This window comes from Pantherophis guttatus, chromosome 6 (genome assembly GCF_059756535.1).
Source record: "Pantherophis guttatus breed Tessera chromosome 6, ASM5975653v1, whole genome shotgun sequence".
NCBI classification, from domain to species: Eukaryota; Metazoa; Chordata; class Lepidosauria; order Squamata; family Colubridae; genus Pantherophis; species Pantherophis guttatus.
In genome coordinates this window covers 17585031-17610912 of record NC_142068.1, presented here as the reverse complement: position 1 = coordinate 17610912, position 25882 = coordinate 17585031, and the positions used below count along the sequence as shown (strand labels likewise).

General features: G+C 42.0%; 1 protein-coding gene across 2 annotated transcripts in view; it reads left to right on the top strand.

The window, feature by feature from the left end:
* The first annotated feature begins 10967 nt into the window (after positions 1 to 10967).
* Positions 10968 to 25882, top strand: part of FNDC3B (fibronectin type III domain containing 3B) — a 313079-nt gene continuing 298164 nt past the window's right edge. For both annotated transcript variants that reach the window (XM_034438975.3, XM_034438974.3), the window contains exon 1: positions 10968 to 11273. The gene's annotated coding sequence lies outside the window, so the exon portion shown is untranslated. The remainder of the gene's footprint in view (positions 11274 to 25882) is intronic.

The window sequence follows — 25882 nt, the reverse complement described above, 5'->3', positions numbered from 1 at the left end:
ATTAAATGTAATATGTAATATTAAATATTAAAATTAATACAAGTATTACAAAACTTCTGGTTTTGTAAGTTCTGTTTGTAGCTGAGCTTTTTCCTACTTGTTTATCTTTCCAATAGCTAGGAAGAACACAAACGGAGAAAACTGCAGAGAACCAGAAGGCAAACACTGGGGATATAAGCATGATTAGAAAATCATTGTACAATCTATCAATCCTGAAAGTACAGTATAACCAGGAGCAATCAGATAAGATTACTATTGCAATTTTCATGTCCAGCTGCTGTTTCATGAAAGTATCATGGGATTGATGCAAAAATAAATAAATAAAAAACCTTACGTTTCTGGAAACCTGCAAGCAAATATTAAATACAGCATTTCTTCTTAAGTAAGATTGCTTTAGGTTCAAAGGAAAAAAAAAGACATAAGAATGAGTACCAAGAGGCTTATCATGGTCAGATGTAAACAGGTAAACAAATAAAGAGGTATATATGTGATCTTAAAATAACTGCGGAGGGAGACCTTCCTGTCTCCTTACAAACAGACCATAATTACTGAAAAAGTTGTTTAAAGTACCAAACACATTGGTCATGTATGGTGGCATTAAGCAAATATCCAAGTTCCCTGAAAAACAATGGTGTATATATAATTTTAAGAGGCTCTCCAGACTGAGAATGAAGACATTTGCAAAGATGGCTCTAGAAAAACAGTGGCCCAGAAGTGCGTTTCAGCAGGTTCTAAGCAGTTCTGAAGAAACCGGTAGCAGAAATTTTGAGTAGTTCCGAGAACTGGTAAATACCATCTCTGACTGGCCCCGCCCCCATCTATTCTCTGCCTCCCAAGTCCCAGCTGATCGGGAGGAAATGGAGATTTTTCAGTAACCTTCCCCTGGAGTGGGGTGGGAATGGAGATTTTACAGTATCCTTCCTCTGCCACACCCACTATGCCACACCCACCAAGCCACGCCCACAGACCCGGTAGTAAAATTTTTTGAAACCCACCACTGAGGTAACATGCATGCTTTCTATCTCTCAAGCTGTTGACAGCAGTGCTCTACAACAGTGGTCCCCAACCTTTTTATCGCCGCGGCCCGCTGAGCGCGTGCAGGGGTGGCGGCACGGCCCAGGAGCTTTTGCGCACGGCCCATTGCGCACGGCCCAGGAGCCTTTGCGCTGCAGCGTTCATGTCCCCCGGCCGCTGCGCGGCCCGGTGCCAGGTACTCCACGGCCCGGCACCGGTCCGCGGACCGGGGGTTGGGGACCACTGCTCTACAACAGTGCCAAACATTTCCCAAGCAAAGCACTAAATGTCCCATTTCAAAACCAAATCCTAAATGTCTCATTCTGAACTCAACAGAAGCATTCCGACGTTGAAATGGCCCGTTTAAGACAAATGGAAGAATTTCAACTAGAAGCGATCTGATTACAAAATGAGCCATTTTATCTTCCAACCATTCTGATGTTGGAACTTTTCTCCTAAAGACCCAACTACCCCAATTTTCTAGGCCCATCTTAGTCATGAAGCCAGCTGGGTGACTTTGGGTTAGTCATTTTCTCTCAACCCCTAGGAAGAAGAAGGCATTTGCAAATTACTTCTGAAATCTTGTCAAGAAAACTGCAGGGACTTGTTCAGGCTGTTAAGAGTCAACACTGACTTGAAGGCAGAGGTGGGTTTCCCATAATTTTACTACCGATTTGCCGCACACTGAAAATGTGAGTACGTGCGCATGCACGCAGCCTTCCACACGTGCCCTTTGCTCTCTCACGCAGCTTGCACGCATGTGCACGGCTTAGAAAATGTGGCTGAATAGGATGGCATAGAGCTGGGGCGGGTGGCTGGGCCCACCCCACCCACAACTCGTGTGAACCAGTCACAAGTTCGCCTGAACCAATCCGAACCGGCTGAATACCACCACTGCTTGAAGGCATAAGAAAAAGTAACTGTAAGGCCCAGCTGGAGCAAGGTTTGAAAAATGAAACTAGGCTATCTTCTAATGTATTATTCCTGCTGGTAGTGCTTTGCTTTGTTTATATTACGTTTGTTTGCTAATAATGTGTAAATTTATAATTTGCTTATTATATTAAAAGTACCTAACATTTGCTAAGTGCTGTCCAGAGATTAAAACATGAGATAATCTCTGCACACATACACTTATAATATAAACGTTACAACAGAATGCGGGGGTGGGGGGAGGAACTGCAAAAGGAAAAAAAAAAACTTCAGCCACTGAGACTCATCAGGAATCCTGTGGTAATCTTAGTTTGCATTTAGACCCAAAATATTGGGTTCTGAGAGCAATTCAGTACTAGAGACCAGAGGTGGGTTTCAGCAGGTTCTGACCAGTTCTGGAGAACTGGTAGTGGAAATTTTGAGTAGTTTGGAGAACCGGTAGTAAAAATTCTGACTGGCCCCGCCCCCATCTATTCTCCCCCTCCCAAGTCCCAGCTGATCGGGATGAAATGGGGATTTTGCAGGAACCTTCCCCTGCCATGCCCACCAAGCCACACCCACCAAGACATGCCACACCCACCAAGCCACACCCACAAAACCAGTAGTAAAAAAATTTGAAACCCCCCACTGCTAGAGACATTATATCAGCCAGTATCTAAAATATTCAGGAAGACCTTGAGTTAATCATGGACTCCAGTGATCATGTTCAGGAGAATACAGAGGAATAGCAGAGGGAAATTTCGGTTACCATGAGATAGAATAACTGTATGTTTCAGTCAAGAAAAAGAGGTAAGCTTCCTAGCTGCTATATAGGACAATGCCCTAGAACAGTTGGTCATTGAACTGACCAAAATAGAGGTGACCCTGAACTTAATCCTAATCAGTTGCAGACTTTGAACAGGATGTGACAATTTTAAACTGACTGGAAACAGAAGAGGTCATCGCTCTCAACGTAAATTCAAATTTAACCCTAACCGGAACTGTTTACTCCCATTCTTTTCACACGGTGTTCCCTCCTACCAGTTCTTAATTTTCCCTTTCTTCATGGTACTCACCATTCTTATTTTATTTTATTTAGGAACAGTTATGAAACCAGGGATATTCTTGGAAAATAAAAATGATATGGTTGGTGGATTTGATTTTTTGCACCGGGTGAGTTTTAGATTTAAAATGAAACACCAGCTGGTCTGGAAAACTTTGGAGGGACCAAGGGGTATCTTTGAAGGAATTCTGATGCCATTGCAGTCTTCTTTAAGACATCAGTTTAGAGCTGATTCCCTTCCCCCCCCCTTTATTTGACTCTGCCTATATTAAATGTAGCACAAAGGCTAACACACAATTTATGCCCTTTCTGGAGATGTGAGTGTGAATGAGTGGGTTGCTAGGTAAAGCTAATAAATAACTGTCATGGGTGGCAGGATCAAAAACAACAATAAAAACAACAGCACTTTCAGAGTTAGGACAGGAATGAATACTTTCATCACCGGATTATTTGATTTTCCTGCATATTGAAGTGCTGATGTGATACTTTTCCAATGAGTCTTGAATTTTCCAGCCCGGTAAAAAGCTGATTCATACACTTGTTTCCATATCCTGCTTTTACAAGGCTGAGTCACCATGACAATTTTGGATCACAGTCCAAAGTATTTATCATTATGAGCCTATCTTCTGTGCATCTTCAATACTGCTGGGATTCATGGATAAGGGATCTGAGAAACTTGCTACTTTACAGTGACTCCCGAAAGGAAATAAAAGAAAGCTTCAACTGTTTCTACTTACATTAGCTTATTTACAAATTTTTTCCATATTATATCCATAATTTTATACATCTTTGTTGTACTGACATTCATAAACTTCCCTCTCATTTCTACTTCTTGTCTCTATTCATTCACAAAATTTATTCCATGTCCTGTAATAATTTGAGTCCTTTTTATCTTTAATTTTTAAAGTTAATCTGTCCATTTCTGCACAATCCCAAATTTTCCTAATTATGTCATCATAATTACATAAGCATATGTAATTCTAGCTGCCATCAATATATGTAACACTAAGTAGATGGTTGCTTATCATAAGTTTCTGACAATATACCTAAGAGGCACGTTTCTGGTTTGAACTCAATATGTTGCTCAGTTATCATTTCTAGCCGTTTATGAATTTTCTCCCAGTAACTCCTTGCTTTCTTACATGTCCACCACATGTGGTAATATCAGTGGAGAATCCAAATTTTTTTAATACCGGTTCTGTGGGCGTGGCTTGGTGGGCGTGGTGTGGCTTGGTGGGTGTGGCTTGGTGGGCGTAGCAGGGGAAGGATACTGCAAAATCTCCATTTCCACCCCACTCCAGGGGAAGGATACTGCAAAATCTCCATTGCCACCCAACTCTGGGGCCAGCCAGAGGTAGTATTTGCCAGTTCTCTGAACTGCTCAAAATTTCCGCTGCCAGTTCTCTAGAACCTGTCAGAACCAGCTGGATTTCACCCCTGGGTAGTATGATCCTGGAGTCTGGTTGCATTTCCAACAATTGGCGGAGGCGTTCTTATACATTTTGGCCAATTTGCTGGCGGCAAGTGCCACCTGTAAAACATTTTGTGAAGGTTTTCTTTATATGCCACAGCCATCCTCAGTTTGTAGTTTCTTTCCCAAATTTTTAACCATTTTTCTGATTCTATGTTGTATCCGAAATTCCTTGCCCAGGCAATCATTGTTTCTTTAACTATCTCTTCCTCCATTTTATAGTTCAGTAAATAATTATATATTTTTTTAAAATCAATGTTTCATCATTAAAACCATTAAAATTTTGTTGAATGCTGTTTTTCTTTGTTTACACCCCATAATTTACATCTTTTTCATGCCTTGCTTGGATCTGCAAATATGGCCATCAAGATAAGTCCAACCCCTGCTTCTGCAATTGTTGTCTGGATTTAAGTTCACCCCTTTCATCTAAAATGTCCTTGTAAGATACAATTTTTCCCCAATTTATAAGATTTGGATATATTATTGCCTCCATTGGAGAGAGCCATCTTCCCTATAGTGTTGCAGTTTAATTTTTTCCCAAATGTTAAGTAACGCGTTCCTCACATAAGCCTCTAGAAATATTTGTGCAACCTATGTTTGCCATACCAGAGAAAGGGATGCCAGCCTAATTGTAAGTCGTGCCCTTCTAGTAATAATAGTCTTCTCTTATTCAAGTTTACCCAATCTTTTAGCCAGGTAAGAGCTGCAGCCTGGTAATATAATTCCCAGTCTGGGAGCCCAAAACCACCATTATTTCTAGAATCCTGTAATACTTTCAATTTTATTCTCTATTTTTTTCCTTGCCAAATATATTGCAGAGTCATTTTATTTAGTTCATCAAAAAAAAATCTTTTCTAATTTTACTTGTATGGTTTGAAATAGAAAGAGTAGTTTTGGTAGTACGTTCATTTTTACCACTGCAATTCTCTCTATCATCGATAACTGTACATTCTTCCACCTTTCCAAATCAATTTTAATTTGTTGTTATCAACTTTGTATAGTTGTCCTCTTTGATTGTCCCACACCTAGCTGCTAAGAAAATACCAAGGTATTTAACCTTTTTTTTCTATCTGTAGGTCAATTTTCTCTGTCAATTCCTTTTTCTGTTTGTTGGTGAGATTTTTAACTAATATCTTGGTTTTATCTTTATTTATTTTCATCCCTGCCACCTCTCCATAATCCTCAATTTTCTTTATCAATTTAGGGCCAGTTTGTATAGGTTCTTCTAATATAAACACTAAGTCATCAGCGAAAACTTGGAGTTTGTACTTTTCAATTCTAATTTCCATTTCTTTTATCTCTGTATCTTGTCTTATGTTCCTGGTCAATACCTCTAATGTTAAAATGAATAATAATGGGGAGAACCTTGCCTTGTTCCTTTTTGTATACTAAAACTTTCTGTTACATCTCCATTAACCAATACTTTTGTGTTCTGTTGAGTGTAAATTGCTTTAATCCAGGGGTGAAATGCTCCTGGTTCGGACCAGCTTGGGTGAATAGGTAGCGATGGCGACGGGCAGTTCGGAGAACCAGTAGCAAAAATCCCTTCCCCCCCCCAGCCTCCAGCTTGCTTACCTTCGCACGCCTGCCTTGCTTCGCTTGCTGTAATCCATTGCATCAGCAAGCAACTGAATCTCCCTGCGTGCAATCAAGCTCATCGGTGAGCAGCTCTTTCTGCCTGCCTGCCTGCCTGCCTGCTTGCCTTGTCCTGGTAAGTTTTTTTCCCCTTTGGGAGCTTTAAAAAAATAGTTAATTAGGGTTTTTTTGTTGTTGTTCTTTTTTTAGACCTAGCCATTTAAAGTTTAGGAAGTTTTAAATTTAGCTGCTTTTATATAAAAATAAAATAAAATAAAATAAAATAATATTTGTGCAGGTTTCTGAGATTTTGTGTGTTTCTGTAGGGTTTCACTCTAACTACACAAACATACAAAATCTCACAAAGCTATATGTGGAATTTTGTGTGTGTAAAGTGTGAAAGTTGGTTTTTTGGACTTTTTGTGGCTGTGTGAGGTTCCTGCTTGTTGCAGGGGCCATTTTGGGTCTAGCACAGCTGCTTTTACATTGTGTGAGCCAGTTGTGTTGTGCTGTGTATGTAAAGTGTGAAAGTTGGTTTTTTGGACTTTTTGTGGCTGTATGAGGTTCCTGCTTGTTGCAGGGGCCATTCTGGGTCTAGCACAGCTGCTTTTACATTGTGTGAGCCAGTTGTGTTGTGCTGTGTATGTGAAGTGTGAAAGTTGGGTTTTTGGACTTTTTCTGGCTGTGTGAGGTTCCTGCTTGTTGCAGGGGGTATTTTGGGTCTAGCACAGCTGCTTTTACATTGTGGGTGAGCCAGTTGTGTTGTGTTGTGTTTTGTAGGTTAAAAAAGGGCAAAGAAGTGACATCGACCTGGCCACGCCCACCTTACCACCAAGCCACGCCCACCCAGTCACCTTACCACCAAGCCACGCCCACTAATTAAGCCACAGAACCGTAAACTGTAAACTGCTTAGAGAGGGCTGTAAAGGGGTATATAAGTTATGGTTGTCTTTTGGCTTCCAGTGCCTGTTTTGCGGGGAGGAAATCTTTCTGGAGTCCAGTGCAGCATCCTATGTTGCAACCCCCTCCCCCTTTGTTTGGATAGATGGACACTGCTTTTGAACAATGCAAAGGACTGTACCTACCCTCTTCCCCCCCTTCATTTTCTAAGACTGCTGGGTGGAGTCATCCTTGGAAATAAAGAAGGTGCAGGAAGCTTGCCAACCAATCCCGTTACAGGAAATAAATCACTTCTTTGTTAATGAAGAGTATGGATAAGCATCAAGGGATTTAAATGCAGGCACGTTGGTGTCCGTGGGCATCAAGCCACTCTCTTTTCAATTTCATCTCCTTGCTTCAACACACTTAGACGTTTACCTGCAGCGCCCTCGATATATGAATGTTACTAATTAATCCCGGGTTGGAAAATGAAAGGGAATGTGCTACCTCCAATTTCTTGCAAAAGGGCACGTTGACTTGGCTTATGTCATTGATGGATTTGAATTTGCCATAGTTTTGACAGGCCCCATTGTGGATAGAACTAGCATACAATGGGATCTGGCCATCTGGCTGGGTTTTAGCCCGGACAGTAGGAAAACATCAAGACATGGGTCTCGTCTCTTGTTCATTTTAATTACTGAAATCAGCAAGAAGCAAATATCTATTTGAGGATGGTACAACGTCACGTGGGGTAGTTTTTTTTTTTTTCCTCTTCCATTTCAGGGAGCCTTGAATAACAATTATTATTTAGATCAGTTCCAGTTGGGTTTCAGACAGTCATGGAGGATGGAGACAGTCTGTGTGGCCCAGAAAAAGGTTCTGCATTGAATTATGGAAAGGAAAATTGCCAATGGGATGGTGTTCCTTCATAACTGGCCTTCAAAGTAGTCCCGAAGGTGCTTTTTCAAGAGGCAACTGGACTTTCCTGTTCTTTTAAGATATTTTGCTTCTCAACCAAGAAGCTGCTTCAGCTCTGATTGGATGGTGGGGAATGGAAGGACTTATATTTCTTGCAGACAGCAGGTCATTTTAGAGAGTGGTTGGAGGTTGGACCATAGACATTTAGCTATGCCCTCTGGGATGAACACCCTTTGAATGGTGCCGGAGAATGAATGGCTTTTCAGAAAAAAATTGCAGACTACAAGAAAGAGGTGTCAAAGAGGCCAACTAAGGCTCCAACCTCCAAGTGGCCTCAATGATTTTGTAAAAGAATTCAAATGACCAGCTGTCTGCAAGGAATATAAATCCTTTCATTCCCCACCATCCAGTCAGAGTTGAAAAAGCTTCTTGGATGAGAAGCAAAACATCCTCAAAGAAAAACCAGAAAGTCCAGTTGCCTCTTGAAAAAGCACCTTTGGGACAATTATGACCTTGATGACAGAGAAACTCTGTAAACATTTGGCCTACAAACTAGCTCAACAAATAGTTGTTCACCTTTGCTTTAATTGAATTAGGACAACGTGGTTAAAATGTAACTGTTAAAAAAAAGATTAGGATTATAATAATAATGCCTCAGCAAGATGGCAGAAGCTGGTTACAGGTGGTCTTTGATTTATGACCATTCATTTAATGACCAATCAAAGTTATAATGGCACTGGGGAAAAAAACAGCTGGTTTCAGGTGGCACTGATTTATGATCTGTCCTTGCACTTAAAATGATCACAGCAACCCTAGATTCACATGTTCAAAATTTGGGTCCTTGGCAATAGGCATGTATTCATGATCTTTTAGCATTCCAGAGTCATTGTGATCACGATTTGAAATCTTCCCAGGGGGGCTTCTGACAAGAAAGTCAAGGTGGGAAACTGGGTTTGCTGGACTGTGTGATTTGCTTAACAACCATAGCAAATGTGATAAATTTGAGCGTGTCTCACTTAATGACTGCATCGCTTAGTGATGGAAGTTCTGGTCCCAATTGTAGTCACGAATTGAGGACTACCTGTATTTGGGCTTAGAAAATAATCAGGGATGGTCTGGTTAATATTTGGATGGGAGACCACTAGGAAATAAGAGGCTGGTAAAACAGATGCTGAAAAATATCCCAGAAAATCTGTTTTACTCTTAGCAAGCAAATTGCAGTGACATGTCCTTAGAATCACCAAGAGCCTCATACAACTTCAAGGAAACTTATCCTATTTAATAAAGTTACATAAATAATCATGTATACATATCAATATTTTATTTTATCTCCACGAGAAGTGGATATTGAAAGAGGTTAAGTGTGGATTGGGGGGATTAATGTTAAGGCATATGGTAAGTAATAACCCAATCTTTACAGGAATCTTTTAAAAAGATACATTTTATTAAATTTTCCAAGTTAAAATCAACATAAGACAAAAACATTGATTATACATAACAACAAAAACCATACATTCCCCTCCCTCCCTCTCCCATTCATAACACTAGACATACAAACACATCCATCCTGGCAGATAATATTCCTGCCCTCATTTATAAATAATTATGCCCACAACACAGAATAAAGTAAGTAATCCCCAAATATGGTTTTCAAACCTTTACAGGAATCTTGTAGATGCAAACATGAGGAAGAGATTACAACTGAAAAAGGGAAAATAGAAATTCCATTGATTTTGCAAAAATATTGATGGCAGGGAATCTCAACAACAAATGGAAAGCTAAATTTTTTAGGATTTGGTATCTCTTCAGGGTTGATTACAATGAAAATCTAAGTAAGAGCTCAGAGGGCGTGTAATTTATAAGCAGAGAGGTATGGCTTTGTAGCTTAGCTATGTATGGAAAAAGTGATTGAGTATTTTTAATAAAAAGTATTGAGTATTAAAAAGAGGCTTAGTATGTACTATGATACTTTCATCCTCCCAAAGCCTCTGATCTAACCGGAGATTGTATGAAGCTGCTGATTTTATGGCAAAGCTTCTGCAAAATTTATGTTACTCTTTGCCCTGCTTGACTCAAGGCGGAACTGGACCTGCCTGTCACTAGGGCTATAATTCCTTATATAGTCCCCATGAGGGGAGGGGGTGATCTCTAGTGAAGACCACATTCCCAGCTAGAATCCAAGTCCTAACTAATCACCTTCCCTATGGATCTCAATGCAAATTCACAGGACAGATTCCCGGTTTAGGCACCTCGTGGGGCAGTTTCTTCTTAAGCCTGTTGTAGGGGCCCTACTCAATGGAGCCGCTTTTCCCTACAGTCCGTTTTCTCGAGTTTTGAAGGCGACAGCCCGACCTCTCCGTTATAATAACCACCAAGACGGAACCACACAACAATATCGGGTTGAAAAAGTTAAGACTCTCTAGTCTAGCCCGGGGCTCGGTGGGTCGTGCGAACACCCAACCCGAGACGGCCAGGCTGCAAGAAACCGCCGGCCGCCCTTCTTCGCCCATCTCGCCTCACAGTTTGCAGGCAGTTTGAGTTGAAGGAGAATGGAAACGGGCAGGCTCGGGGCCGGGTGTCCGCCTGTGTATATATTCTAGACTGTGTATATTCTGTGTATATATTCTATATTCGATTCTAAATACAATACACACCTGGCATATATATTATAAATATATATATTGCATATATTGCACCTGGCATATATATTATAAATGGCATATATATTGGCATATATATTATAAATATATATAATATTTATATTATATATAAATATAATGGCATATATATTATAAATGGCATATATATTGGCATATATATTATAAATATATATAATATTTATATTATATATAAATATAATGGCATATATATTATAAATGGCAGTTATATTGGCATATATATTATAAATATATAATATTTATATTATATATAAATATAATGGCATATATATTATAAATGGCAGTTATATTGGCATATATATTATAAATATATAACTATATATATTGTAGGTGTGGTGTCAGGGGTATGTCGACCCCTCCCGCCCTGCTTTTCTCTCTCTCTCTCTCTCTCCCTCCCTCCCTCGCTGGCCTTGCTCTCCCCCCTCCCTCCCTCTCCCTCCCTCCCCGCCCGTTCCTTCTCAGCTGATTACTCTCCTCCACACACACCCCCATCCTTTCCCACAGTAGCTTCTAATCCAGACTGTATGGTATGTGGGCTGGTCACAAATCCCATGTGGTCCGACATCATTGACATGGCGGAATCCCCCTCCGAACCCGCCTGGTAGTTATTCCAGCTCGCTCAGTCTCTCCAGCCAGGCGGGGATTTTTTTTTTTTATCGGACTGTCGGTCGCCTCCCTTCCCTTCCCTTCTCCCTTTCCCTCCGAAGGACAGACAGGGCATTTCTCCTCGCGCGCAACCACCTTCCCCCCCGTTTTCAACCCCAAGGTAAGACCCTCTCTTCGCAATCCGCGCCTGGAAAAACTGGAGAGGGAGGGAGGGAGGGAGAGGGGGAAAAATATATATGCCCTGCGTGAAAACGGATTTCGATCTGCCGCTCTTCTCCCACCCACCCACCCACCCACCCGCGAAAAAGCAAACGGAGGCGCTTCCGATTGCAAGAATCCCAAAGCGCCCCAGTTTCCTCGCGGGGGGGGGGTCTTTGCCAAAGGCTTCTTAGCTTTTTCCAAAGTGTGCATACGTGTGTATGTATGTTGGGGCGTGGGGGGGGGGTGTCGCGTCATTCTTCTTTCCACCCCCCCCCCCACTTCTTCCCGATCCGGGTTCCTTTTGTTTTCAGAGGGCGAAAAAAAAAATCTCCCGAGTGGGAACCGGGATCGGGGTTCAATATTTCCTTTTTGTGGGTGGGAGGGAAGCAAGGAGAAGTCAAGATCGCCGTTAAGTCTAAATTGGGAGAAGACTTGGGAAGTTGAATCGGGGGCGGGGGTGGGGATAACCCGCAGGAGTGAAGCCCCAAGTTATTATTATTATTATTATTATTATTATTTTGAGTTCCATTTTATTTTATTATTCTTCTTATTATTATTATTGTGGGGTGAGTGGGTGGGGGAGATAACCCCTGCCGGTGCCTTTGAAATCTATCCGGTCCAATTTCTTTTTTCCCCCCCGCGTTTCATACTTTTCCTGCTTAAACTTCCATTTCTCAGCCTCGAGCGCCTTGATTCTTTGCCCTGCTTTCTGGTTCTTCTCCTTTTTTTTAAGGGGGGAAACGGGGAGGAAGGGAAAAGAGAAAGAGAGAGAGATCTACTTTGAAAGAAGCCAAGGGGAAAAGAAAGAAAGAAGTGGCGAAAAGGAAACCCTTCGATCGACTCGATCTCAAGCGGCGTCCGTGTCTCGGGCTAGCCCGGCCCGAGGAGAGGGGAGAAGGAGAAGAAGAAGAAGGGATCGGCTCCGTTTCCCCTCAGAGCCGCCGAAGTTGGCCCTGGCGTTGGGCGAGGGAAGAGAGGGGCCGAGGGCGACGCTGAGGGTCAGAGGCGGGGAAGGGGGGGGGATGGCTGGGTAACCCTGAAGGCTGCGGGGCGGAAAGTGGAAGGAAGGGGAGGGGAGGGGAGGGAAGGGAGGGAGGGGACGGGCTGCTCCGCGCCTGACGGGGCTCTTTGGGAAGGAAACCCGCGGGGGGGGGGGTTGAGATCGGCGGGGAGGGTTTCCCCTCAGCGTTGGGCGGGTGCGGAGAGTCGCGCTCCATCCTATCCTAGCAATCCAGAGAGACTCCGTTCGGCTTTCCCCGGGAGGCTGAGAGCCTTTCTAACCGCGGCGGTCAAGCTATGACCCCCCCACACCCATCTCCACACACCTTCCTTCCCCGTCCTTTGTCGCCCCCCCCCCCGATTTGCCTCCTTTCCCCAAAAGGAAAGGAGCGTCACAATTCAGGGCTAAGGCGACTTCTCTCTTGGGGAAGCGGAGCATGGGCTTTGTCGTTCCCCAATGCTCCCTTCCCACCAATCCTCCTTTCCTCCCCCTCACAGCCCTCCTTCCCCTCCACACCCCCCTCCTCGCCCAAAATATATAAGGGCAGAATCAGCCGGTTGAAGTAATGAAACCGGAAAAAAAAGGGGGGGTCGCTTCGAGGGTCTTTTTTCCCCTCCCGCCGCGTAACGCATCGATGCCGGCTGGGCGGCGAGGAAGGATGGAGAGGAGTCCTTCAGGTGGAGGCGATGCAGCCAGCGTTCCTCCCTGCGGTCGCGAGAAAGCTGGTTTTTTGGGGTTTTTTTTTTAAATTAAAAAAAAAATCCAGGCTCTTCCCTCCCCTCCCCTCCCTTCCCCCCCCTCCCTCCGTTTTGGCACAACGCCTCTGTCTAGGGACACGTTGGAGAAAGCGATGGAAAGATGCAGACGGCCAGCCTGTCCTCCAGGGCTCCTCCCGTTCTCCCTGACGCCAAAAGTGAAGAAAGCTTTCTGGAAACTTTTGATTTCCTTTGCCAAATGCACACAACCCCCCCTTTCTCTCTCCCCCCTCCCCAATAATAGCACATTGCCAGGAAATGGAATGCTGGCTGATATTATTATTATGGTTGGTTGGCCAGATGTTTAGATTGGATTTGGCATTTTTTTTTTGGTCCTTATCGAGACCTACTCAAGGACTCAGGGCAGGTAGGCATGTTGTGGTTTTGAAGGCCTTCAGGTTATCTTTGCAGGATTGCACAACTGTTCCAAGGCTCTGCCTTTTGCAATTGACCGATGGGTGATTTTTGTCAATGCCAGTGGTGTGTCATCAGTGCTCCAGATGTTATTGATATTATTATCCCACTTTCCTAGGCCAGCCTTTTGCTTCCCCCCCTCCTCTTTTTAATGCTAAACTTTATTGGCAAAATAAAAGATGCATGATGTTTCGGTAATTCGGTAATTCCAATTGAAGAGGAATTCATTCTAGTGAGAGTAGAACTTTTTCTCGGTAGCTACAACCTATGTTCCCTTCTCAATCCCCCACATCCCTACCCCATTTTGATGACTGATTCAGTGGAATAGCATATTGGTTGGAAAGGGGAGAGTCTACCCCAGCGGTGGGTTTCACATTATGTTACTACTGGTTTGCCGCATGCACGCATGCTCACTTCATGCGGGTGTGCGCCCAGTTTGCGCATGTGCCTGCCTTCCACACATGTGCTTTGCTCATGCACACACCTTCTGCAAATGCGCCCGGCCTCAAAAATGCACCTAAATAGGATGGCATAGAGCCGGGGCCCACCTGTGATTTCCGCTACTGATTCGGGCGAACCGGTCTAAACCAGCTGAATACCCTCTCTGGTCTACCCGGTAGATTCTCCTGGAGAGTTTGTGGGGAGAGGAGACTCATATGTCAAGAATCCTTCACAAGATTGGGTGCCTGTGTTGAAATCCACAGAAATGGATTTTTTCCAGTTAACCTCCAGTGTCATTTGGGGTGGGTCCCTCCACCAGATACAGAGCTGCAGATACCCAGAATTGAACCTGCAACCTTCCATGGTCTCCCCCTAACTCAGCTCCACTTAAAAAACACTCCTCCGCCTTGCTTTTTTTTAAAATACAAACAAATGCTAACACAAATTAGCTTGGACTTTGGAAAGAAGTGGCATCAGTATGCCGATGGCATTTTCCTTGCCTTGTGTTTGGCCCGGGAATCAGTGTCTGAGATCAGGAAGGGGCTGGGAGGGAGCCAGCCAACTCACTGAGCTGATTGTGTAGTCAAATGGTGTCAGTCTGTTCTCCTTTCCTCCTGAATGAATTGTCTTCAATGGGATGCCCTCCGGATGTGCTGGATTAGAACTTGCATCAGCGGATGCTATGGCGATCAAACTGGTGATGATTTGGAGGTCCATCTTTGATACAGTTTTGAAAATGAAGCCCTCTGCTGGCTATGACTTCTCCTGGTCTGTGGAGTCCTTGGTGCTCCCTGAGCTTGGTTGTTTTCTTGCAGATATTTCACTACCAAACTATGTAACATAAAACTAGGTAACAGTTTGGTAATGAAATAGAATAAGGGAGTTGGAAGGGACCTTGGAGGTCTTCTAGTCCAAACCCCTGCTTAGGCAGGAAACTACACCACTTCAGACAAATGGTTATCCAACCTCGTCTTAAAAACTTCCAGTATTGGAGCAGTCATAACTTCTGGAGGCAAGTTCTTCCACTGATTAATTGTTCTAACGGTCAGGAAATTTCTCCTTAGTTCTAGGTTACTTCTCTCCTTGCTTCTCTTCCACCCATTGCTTCTTGTCCTGCCTTCAGGTGCTTTGGAGAATAGCTTGACTCCCTCTTCTTTGTGGCAGCCCCTGAGATATTGGAACACTGCTATCATGTCACTCCTAGTCCTCCTTTTCATTAAACTAGACCAGTGTTTTCCAAACTTGGGAACTTTTGGCTGTGGGATTTTGGGAGTTGAAGTCCATACATCTTGAAGTTCCCAAGTTTGGGAAACACTGAACTAGACATACCCAGTTCCTGCAACCGTTCTTCATATGTTTTAGCCTCCAGTCCCCTAATCATCTTGCAAATGTTTGCAAGAAAACAACCAAGCTCAGAGAGCATCAAGGACCCCAACAGTTCAACCGCGAGCGACAAGTATTCTCTTCTCTGTCTATGCCAATTTGGATGGAGTAATTAGAATAGGGAGCCAAAGATATTGCCAAATCTTTTCTGGGGAGATGAGGGATGCTGGGAAATGTAGTTGAGCAACGTTGAGAAGGCCACAAAGTTCTCATTCTTGGATGGGATCCTAGTTGATGTGAGGCTGGCTTTGTCATAAACTTGACTTATTTCAAAGTAAGGCCTCCAAGTTACTTATTGATACTTTTTCAAAGAACTGAATGGCTTTAATGTCTTATGTGTGGGTGGCCACTAGTGTGAGGGTGTGTGTGTGTGTGGTGTATTCCATATTTATTTTTGTTACAGGAGTGAAATTTCCATGCTGCACTTGAATGATCTTTTAACAGCATTTGCAAGCGGTTAGAATTTTAAAGGCCTTCTCTGCCTTTGTGGATAGTCTTTCCAGCATTGTATCAAGACAATGATACAAAGAAATTTCCATGCATATTCTTTCTAAAATATCTGTCCCTACACCTTGCTTCCTTTTCTGCCAATTTATACAGGTCGTCCTCGACTTATGACCAGAGGTGAGACCAAAATTTCTGTTGCTAAGCGAGATATTAAGTGAATTTTGCCCCGTTTTATGACCTTTCTTGCCACTTGTTGTTAAGTGAATCGCTGCAATTAAATGAGTAACATGGTTGTTAAATGAATCTGGCTCCCCCATTGACTTTGCTTCTCAGAGGATTGTAAAAAGGGGAATCGCATGATTCCAGGACACTGCAAACTGCACGTATGACTCAGTTTCCAAACATGTGAATTTGATCACGTGACCGTGGGGAATGCAGCAATGGTCATAAGTGTGAAAAATGGTCATCAGTCATTCTTTCAGTGCTGTTATAACTTTGAACGGTCACAAAATGAACTGTTCTAAATTGAGGACTACCTGTACTTTCATAGAAATGTATTTGCAATGACAGAGCAAGAGTCTTCCTATCCAATTGTCTAGATCAGGGGTCTCCAACCTTGGCAACTTTAAGACTTGTGGACTTCAACTCCCAGAATTGAAGCAAAGCTGGCTGAGGAACTCTGGGAGTTGAAGTCCACAAGTCTTAAAGTTGCCAAGGTTGGAGACCCCTGGTCTAGATTGTATACCCATCATATACCTCAGCTGAATTAATCATTTTTCTCATTTTGGAAAAAAAAATTGAACTTAAATGGATTAAGCCGCCCTGAGTCTTTGGAGAAAGGCGGCATATAAATTGAATTAATTAAATTAAATTAAATTAAATTCAAGGAGCTGAATCTGCACATCATGCTCACTCCTGCCCCCCTAAATAATAGTTAATAATTTATTGATTGATATGCCACCCAATTCCTTGTGACTCTGTGAGGTTTACAAATTGTTAAAAATATTTAAAACAACCAGAGCAAGAGAGAGAGAGAGAGAGAGAAACAAATATGACAGAAATAACAAGCCCTGATGGGAACAAGGAAAAAAGAAGAAAAAAGAGAGCTTCAACCATTTGCCAAGGATCTGAATCAAGAAACAGATTTTCAGGGCCTTGGGGAGCTTTTCAAATCTTGATATGGAACCTCATTCCAGAAAAGAGGCTTCTGTGCATTTTATTTCTCAAACATCTCTTCTGTAGCCTGTTTCCTTTTCTGCCAGTGTTTGAAATTAATCAAGCAATCCATGTTCTTCAAAGGTACCCATGAGATCTCTCTTTCACCTGGTTATGAATATTGTGTATACCTAGCAACCAAGGCCATTGGCTTCCCTGGAATTAATACGACATTATTTGCATGTTTTAGTTGACATCTCTATCTATAGACAGAGAGAAGGGGGGGGAAAGGCTCTGTTTATTTATTGGGTTGCTTGAGAGAAGATTTAGTAAAATTAATTCATTTAATTTTTCTTGAATCATACACAGATAAACACAATCTCCTAGTGCCTTCAAATGCTATGTATGAATACTATTAGATTATTCTGTATGCAGGTAGGCAGAAAAACTGCAGGATGTAAGATGGGGAAATGAATTCTGTAGCCCCAGTATTTGACTCTAGTCATATCAGAAGGGCATGTTTCTAGTCCTTAGTGTGTGTGTTTGAATGCATGTGGAAGAACCTGCTTGAAATTGCAGAAATTTCTAATATTCAGATGCCATTGTTTATATTGCCCTATGCCTAGTTAAAAAAAACCTCAATATCTGTACAGCTCAGCAATAAAGCACATGTTTGGATATACATTTACAGCCAGACAAGCGTATGAGTCTGGACATGCAAATTAGCAGATTTACTGCATGGCATCTTCCTGTGTTTGTAAACGTACAACAGAAATGCATGCAGAAGCCAGACCTTGGAGATTGCTATCTTTGTATTGTTTTTAATATATACACTTCTGAATGTACAGTGATCCTGATGCATCTCTGATTAAAGCAGTGAAAGAAATAGTGGAATTATATTGCTCCTCCAATCCACAGAGAACAAACTTGTATGATTGTTGGCTTCATTTATAGAAGTGGTGTAATGCTTTGCCACACTCACATCTCCTTCAGGGCATATATCAAAATAACTTACTGCATTTGATCCTTGATTTTATTCTTTCCGCAAATACTTAGCTCATTCTCATTTTCTCTCTCTCTCTCCCTCCCTCCCTCTCTATATCATATCATATCATATCATATCTATCTATCTATCTATCTATCTATCTATCTATCTATCTATCATCTATCTATCTATCTATCTATCTATTATATATATGTATATATATATGTGTGTGTGTATATATAAATGTGTGTGTGTGAAATAAACCACATGTTGGGGTAGACCAGGTGTCTCGATAGAAAAACACTTAATCTTTCCCCTGACTCAAGCTGATGAAGGGAGGAGAACTTGTGGCTCAGAAGGTTAATTCAACTGTCTAACATGCAGGAAGCCCAAGTTTGAATCCGAGTAAGGGTATGGCTAGCTGATGAAAACTAAAAAGCTTGAAATAGATCTATACTAGTCTCCCTTTATTTCTTTAACAGCAAAATATAAATTTGGTATAAAAATGATTTGGTGTGAATGCAACTGCTTGAGGGCTCCTGGATTGGAGCTGAAAGGCAAAAGGGAGCAGAATGCCCCCTCCCACATGTTGGGGTAGACCAGGTGTCTCGATAGAAAAACATATATATAAAGGTTCCCCTCGCACATATGTACTAGTCATTCCTGACTCTAGGGGGCAGTGCTCATCTTCATTTCAAAGCTGAAGAGCCAGTGCTGTCCGAAGATGTCTCTGTGGTCATGGGGCCGGCATGACTAAATGCCAAAGTCGCACAGAACACTGTTACCTTCCCACCAAAGGTGGACCCTGTTTTTCTACTTGCATTTTCTACGTGCTTTCGAACTGCTAGGTTGGCAGAAGCTGGGACAACTAACGGGAGCTCACCCCATTACGCAGCACTAGGGATTTGAACCGATGAACTATGATTAGCCAATTTCTGGTAGTTTTTTTTTTTTTAATGTTTCTAGCACAATTCATGTCTGTTCTGTCATGAAGATTAGCCCCTTGCCATTTTTAAAAAGGGTGAACTCACCCGCTGAGGTCATTGCTGGGATAGAAGATGATGAGCTGTTGCATTATAAAGTTTTCCAAGTTCATACATGAAATATTTTTAGCCTACATTGCCTTTATAACTTTATTTCCTTTTGAGAAATTCGTTCTGTCTTGTTTAATGGGGAAAAAAGAAAAAGCTGTCTCCTGCAGTTGAGCTTCTAATTGCAGTTTTAAGAAATGTGGCTGAATTCAGTTATAGGTCTTGGGATGTAGAGAGCTTTATTTTAAGAATGCTGTCCTGTGGTGGGATTGGTTATTTTTCTTGCCTAGATTCTGTCTATGTTACTTGATGCCCATTTGCATCATTAGTTGGCTAGAATGAGTACATTTCTTGGCTATGATGATTTATGTTCCATCTAATTGCCACTGTGGCAGGAATCACTGATCTTTGTAATGAATCTTATGTTATGTAAATTAAAAATAAACCAACATTTGAATTAAAAAAAAAACAGGAGTTATATAAAAAAAACTTTGTTTTAAAAATAAATATATCCAGACCTTCATAAAGTGACTTTTGAACTGTTTTTCCAGGAAACCCTGGCTCTTCTTGGAAGTTTATCAGCTGAACAGTGAGAATATTCCCTTAAAACTGTCTTGTCTAGTGCTGCAGATATTCTTCTGGAATGTGCAGTTACAAAGAGGGTTGGCCTCAGATATTTGGAGGCCTCCAGCAGAATAGCAAATCACCCCTCACCCCCACCCACCACCCACCTTCACAATCCACACTCCAGACCAGGTGCATAAATACCTGTGGCCAGTAAAATTAGTTTGGCATCAGAGGCAGAAGGTTTTTCCTGCTTCTCAAGCAGTAAAAAAAATGCAACTATTGCAAACTCAGTATGGAACAGACAGCTGCCCCTTGTCAGTGCAAATGAATGGTTTTGCTCAAAAGGCCAGAGAACTGTTTCTGAAAAAGCAGGGCTTTTACAGTGATTTATGCAATTGGAGGGCGGAGTTAAATGTGTCATCAGCTTCGAATCTCTATGTTGCCATAAACAGTTTAGCCCAGCCAGCCCTCTTTAAATTCTCTTGAATTTTATCAGGTGCTGACTCATATTTGAACTTTCCTTGATTAGATTTTTGAGTATGGGCATGAGCAATATATATATATTTTGTAATTGTCACTTAATCTGTAGTCCAGCTCCTTTGTGCCTAACAGTTTAAGTCTGATTAGCAGTTGCTCTGGGATCCTTGGAAAACAAGTTGATGAGGCAAAGATCCAGTGAAGGTGGAAAATGAGAAACCCATGTCACTTTTCAACTTAAGTGGCTGCTTTCTTTGTTCCCAGGAGAAAGCCATATTTTATAGATATACCACAAAGTTGTTAGGATAGTAAGCTTTTTTTTTTTTTTGCCTGTGGCCATATTGCAAAGTCATATAGTTTTGGTGAGTTTCATCTAAAAGTGTTCTAAGATGTGAGGGATACTACTAGAATTACCGTATTTTTCAGAGTATAAGATGCACCAGAGTATAAGATGCACCTTAGTTTTTGGGGAGGAAAATAAGAAAAAAGCTGATTGGTGGATGGATCGGCCTCCCGGAATACCCCCAATCAGCTGTTTCCAGAGGTGAATTTTAGCAACAGATTTGTTGGTTGTGAGCTCTGTGCTTTGCTTTTTTTTCCCCCTGCTTCTGAAAGTCTGTTTCAGAAAAAACTTTTTTTACCGCCTCTGAAAGCCTCTGAAACAGTGCTTCAGGAAAAAAAGGCTTTTTTTCTGGAGCTCTGTTTGGAGGCTCTTTTTCTGAAGCTTCTTTCAGAGGCTTTTATTCTGAAGGACTATCTGTATTCTGTTCAATCTCCTTTCTTTGGTATTGGTATGTAGATTAACCTCTTCCAATCTGTTGGTTATTGTGTCATTCTCCAGATTTGTTAACATAGTTTGGTTAGAACCTTTACTGATTCTTTTTTTGTTGCTTGCCATATTATTTTAAATTAAAGTCTTTCAGAGGCTTTTTTTCTGAAGCTTCGTTTCTTAGGCTTTTTTTCTGAAGCTTTTTTCAAAGGCTTTTTTCAGCCTCTGTAATCTCCATTTGCAAGGCTGGGTGGGGCTACATTCAGAGTATAAGACGCACCCAGATTTTCACCCTCTTTTTGGGGGGGAAAAAGGTACGTCTTATACTCTGAAAAATATGGTAATATAGCAGAGGTGGTATTCAGCCGGTTCGTACTGGTTTGGGCGAATTGGTAGCGGATATCATGGGTGGGCTCACCCACCTGCCCCGTCTCTATGATATCCTATTTAGGCACTTTTCAAGGCCGGGTGCACGCATGGAAGGCACGCAAGCGAGCAAAGCATATGTGTGGAAGGCCAGGTGTATGTGCAGAAGGTGCCACATGTGCACGGTGAACCGGTGGTAAGAATATTGGAAACCCATCACTGTAATATAGCTTTGTTGATAAAGGTCAAAAGTATTTCCTTGGAAGGTGAACAGATTGTTTCTCTCTAAATAATTACTTTTGAAGTAAGCAGGATCCTGTACATTCTCTTCTCTGTCTGTGGATTTCACCCAGAAGATGGTGGCATTCTTGCTTCCTTCTTCATTGGCAACCATCCTTTTTATATGAAGGACAATGAAAAGCAGAATGGGAAACTCGCCATGGCCAACTGGCCACAGCCAACTTACCACAGGACACCTCGCTGTGGCCAATTCGCTGCAGGACAACTCGCCAAAGGACGATTCAACAATTCAATTTAAATAATTAAAACATATTTTAATTTTTGTCATTCACAGTTCATTCTGTCCCTCCTTTTGCATCCATACTTGAATGATTCTATTCCACCATTTCTTCGATATTAGTGTAACTCTTGTCCCACGGCAAGTTGGCTGTGGCACATTGGCTGTGGTGAGTTGGCGGTGGCAAGTTGGCCCCAACAAATTGTCTACAGCGGGTTGTCCTAGACCCATGAGAAGAGGACCGTGCCAACACATTTTCATCCTGTTCCTTCCTGAATGTGGGTGGACTGTTGCATAATTTCTTAGTGACTAAACAGGATGAGAAGATCTACGCATATTTTTTAGGGGAAAAGCTGTTAGGAAAGTTATTCCAGGATCAGTATATAGAGATGTGTATTTGTTGAGCTCAACTTCCTTGAGCCATGGCGATGGAGAAGGCTCCTGTGCATTCCTTGGACAGCAAAGATGACAAGCAAGCACTGGAGCATTTGAAACCATATATATTTCTGGAAGGCAATGTCACAAAATTCTGCTTTACTGATTTTGGCCATGCCATGTGTTCACAGTCATTGGAAAATGCAGTTATGCTTGGAATGGTCAGCGGCAAAAGGAAACAAGGTTGCCAAAAGCGTGGTGCCAGATCATAAAATTACTGAAGAAGCTGTGAAAGATCAGAAAATGTGGAGAGCTGGACCATAGAATTGCTGAGAATTGGACACAGATGAATGGACAGCATCATCATTGCTTATTGACCCTAGCAGGAATCCTCCTGAAAATTCTGTCTCTTTACCCTTCTTCTCCAGTTTCTGCTTCCCCTTACCTTGTCACTGTTCCTTCACAGTGTAGGGATCCTACCTTCATCTCCATTTCCTCCATCTCCTTCTCCATCCTGTCCATTTCCACCTCAATCTCTATCTCCACCATGTCCATCTTCGTCATCTCCATTATGTTCATCTCTACCAGTTCCATCTCCTTTATTGTCTCCATTTTCATCTCCATCATCTCCATTTCCATCTCCTCCGTCTCCTTCTCTATCATATCTATTGCCACCTCAATTTCTATCTTTATCTCCATCTTCTTCATCTCCTCCTCCATCTCCTTCTCTATCATGTCCATTTCCACCTTGTATCTTCATTTCTATCATGTTCATCTTCGTCATCTCCATTATGTCCATCTCCACCAGTTCCATCTCCTTCTTTATCATCTCCATCTGCATCTCCATCATCTCCATCTCTGTTTTCATTCTCTTCCTCTGTTTCTTCAGGAAGGAGGGTGGCTAATAAGTACGAATGTATATTTTTGTGCATGGATGTACCTGAGAGTGGTTTATGTGTACAAAGCTATATTTTACATGTTCATGCGGTTGAATGCAAGAATAAACAGGGTTTCTTATTTTACAGAGAATTTTAATCCTTCAATATCGATGATGATGTCACAGTATTTCCCCTCCTTTTTTAGAGGATGGTCTTTGGTTAAACATATATATCCACAAATACATATGTACATATACACATAGAAGTGTGTCACATACACATGTACATATTTATTGGGGGAAAATATCTGCAGGAATAATTTCATCTTGATTTTGCAATCCCAGACTGGCAAATTAGGGAAATTAACATCCGCAGGAAGTATTTCCCCCCCGTAATTTTCTTTAGTCAGTGTTGGTGTGCACGTGCCTTCAATTCAGAATTGTTTCTCTCCCTCCCTCTCCCTCCCTCTCCCTCCCTCTCCCTCTCTCTCTCTCTCTCTCTCTCTCTCTCTCTCTCTCTCTCTCTCTCTCTCTCTCTTTGGGGTGTGGTGGGGTAAATATAGCTAGTACTTGTTACATTTGGGTTTCTTGCTTTTTACTTGTGAAAAGGGCAGCTAGAAGAGAAACCAAGCCGTAGTTGTTTTGTTTGTGTGGTGGTAGAGAATGAAGCAGCTGGCAGTATGATTCAACTTGCCATTAGCCTGTTGCTTTTCTTTGTAGGAAGAAGCTTCGTTTCCCACACATCCAACTGAGAATGCGGCAGGCCAGAGTAAAAGAGATAGATTGCTTCATATCTCCTCTGCCAATTTAATTTCTGCACTGGCTGAGAAAGGAGGAGGACTCTGACCAGCATTATAGTAGAGTGAGTTGGTGGAGAAAGGATAGAGTAAAAGTTTCTTTTCTTCACTGGCTTGCTCATTCTCTTAGAAAGGATGCTCAAGATGCCGATGGCAAGAGATTCATTAGCAAGCTGTTATGATTCAATATTTTCTTGCTAGAATCTTCCACTTGAAAGCCCCTGGAGATTCTGATTAATTGTTAGCAACCTAGCCCCCACAATGGAAGAGATGGAAGTTCTTTAAATGTTGTTCTTTGCTGACACCCTGAAATACCAAGAAAGAGTCATTAAAGTGGTCAGGACACTAAAGAGTTAACTGAGAAAGCGCTCCTTTGAATTCTTAGAAAGGATCTAAGGCATTGAACCAAGGAATTGCTTGCTTTTCAGTTGCATAACTGATACTGTAAAGCATGTTCTTTCATATCAACATAGATATTTTTGTATTGGTTTGGTGCCCATTCCAAAAGAGCAATGTGTAATGCTCATTTTCTTCCTTGTGCCATTTTTTTAATCACAGAAAGCCTAAAGTAGACTATAACAGGCCTGGTTAAATGGCTAATCTGTAGGCATAAATTACAGGTAGTCCTTGATTTATGACTTACGACCACAATTGAGCCCAAAATTTATGTTGCTAAGCAAGACGGTGGTTAAGTGAGTTTTGTCTCACCTTTCTTGTCACAGTTGTTAAGTGAATCAGTGCAGTTGTTAAGGGAATCTGGCTTCCCCATTGACTTTGTCAGAAGATTGTAAAAGGTGATCGCGTAACCCTGGAATACCTCAACCATCATAAATATGAGTCAGGTGCCAAGTGTCTGAATTTTGATCGTGTAACTATGGGGATGGTGCAATGGTTGTAAAAGTGTGAAAAATGGTCATAAGTCACTTTTTTCAGTGCCATTGCGACTTCAAATGATTACTAAACCAATGATTGTAAGTCAAGGACTATCTGTACAGAATAGAAACAAGGGCTTTTGAAGAAAAAACCAAGAAACCATGAATTTTTTCCCAATTCCAAGTGCAGGAGAAGGGAATACATGATACATTAAAGGTAAAGGTTGCCCCGCACATGTGTGCTAGTCGTTTCCAGCTCTAGGGGGCAGTGCTCATCTCCGTTTTTAAGCTGAAGAGCCAGCGCTATCCGAAGACGTCTCCGTGGTCGTGTGGCCAGCATGACTAAACGCCAAAGGCACAAAGAGCGCTGTTATCTTCCTACCAAAGTGGTCCCTATTTGTCTACTTGCATTTTTTATATGCTTTCGAACTGCTAGGTTGGCAGAAGCTGGGACAAGTAACGGGAGCTCACTCCGTCACATGGTGCTAGGGATTCAAACCTTCTGATCGACAAGCTCAACATCTTAACCCCTGAGCCACCGCTTAAATAATTATGTAAATGTGTGTTTTCAATGAACACACATGTGAACAAGAAGTGCAATTGGGTTGGAAGTTGTCTTTGCAACCCATACGGAAATGAGGAGCAGTCATGTTTGAATACCATTGTACGCCTTTCCTTTCTCACACTAGCTGGCTGTTTCAAGCAAGACTAACCAATGTGTTTTGGGGAACCTGGGAATATTTTGTTTGTAGGATCTCATGGTTGCAAGGTAACACGATGTTAAAATTCTTCTTCCCAGCAGACGGCTCATGTATCAAAAGAGTTTTGTCACTCCAGTCGGTCCCCACGGTCCAAAGCTATGTGGAACAAGGGCAGCTTTTCAAACCTGGAGGGAAACAGGAGCTGATGGATGTGCAATGATAATAGGCCATCTACAGGCTGGAATGTTTGTCTCTTTGAAAGATAAAAGACTTTCAACAGATTGTCTTTCCTCCCCCATATAATAAGCAAATAATGGTTCCTCCAGGTTGAGGTCAGCTTTTGGTGACTCTACAACAACATACATAACTTTGGCTTAAAAATGGTAAAGTTTGCTTCAATCAATGAGCTTGATTTCTGGTGATTACAGCTATTTCACAGCCGAGAGTTGCTTTGGAGCATTGTGGGATACAAGTGGAATAAACAAGTAGAATAAATAATACTCATGTGTAGCTTTTTTGACAATATGAAAGTGGCCTGTTGTGTTTGGGACTGGGATGGTTTACAACCTGGAATTTTTAGTGGCCTCCTGTTCGAGTAGTAATCTCGTCTAGCCTTGCTTACATCAAATTCAATTAGCT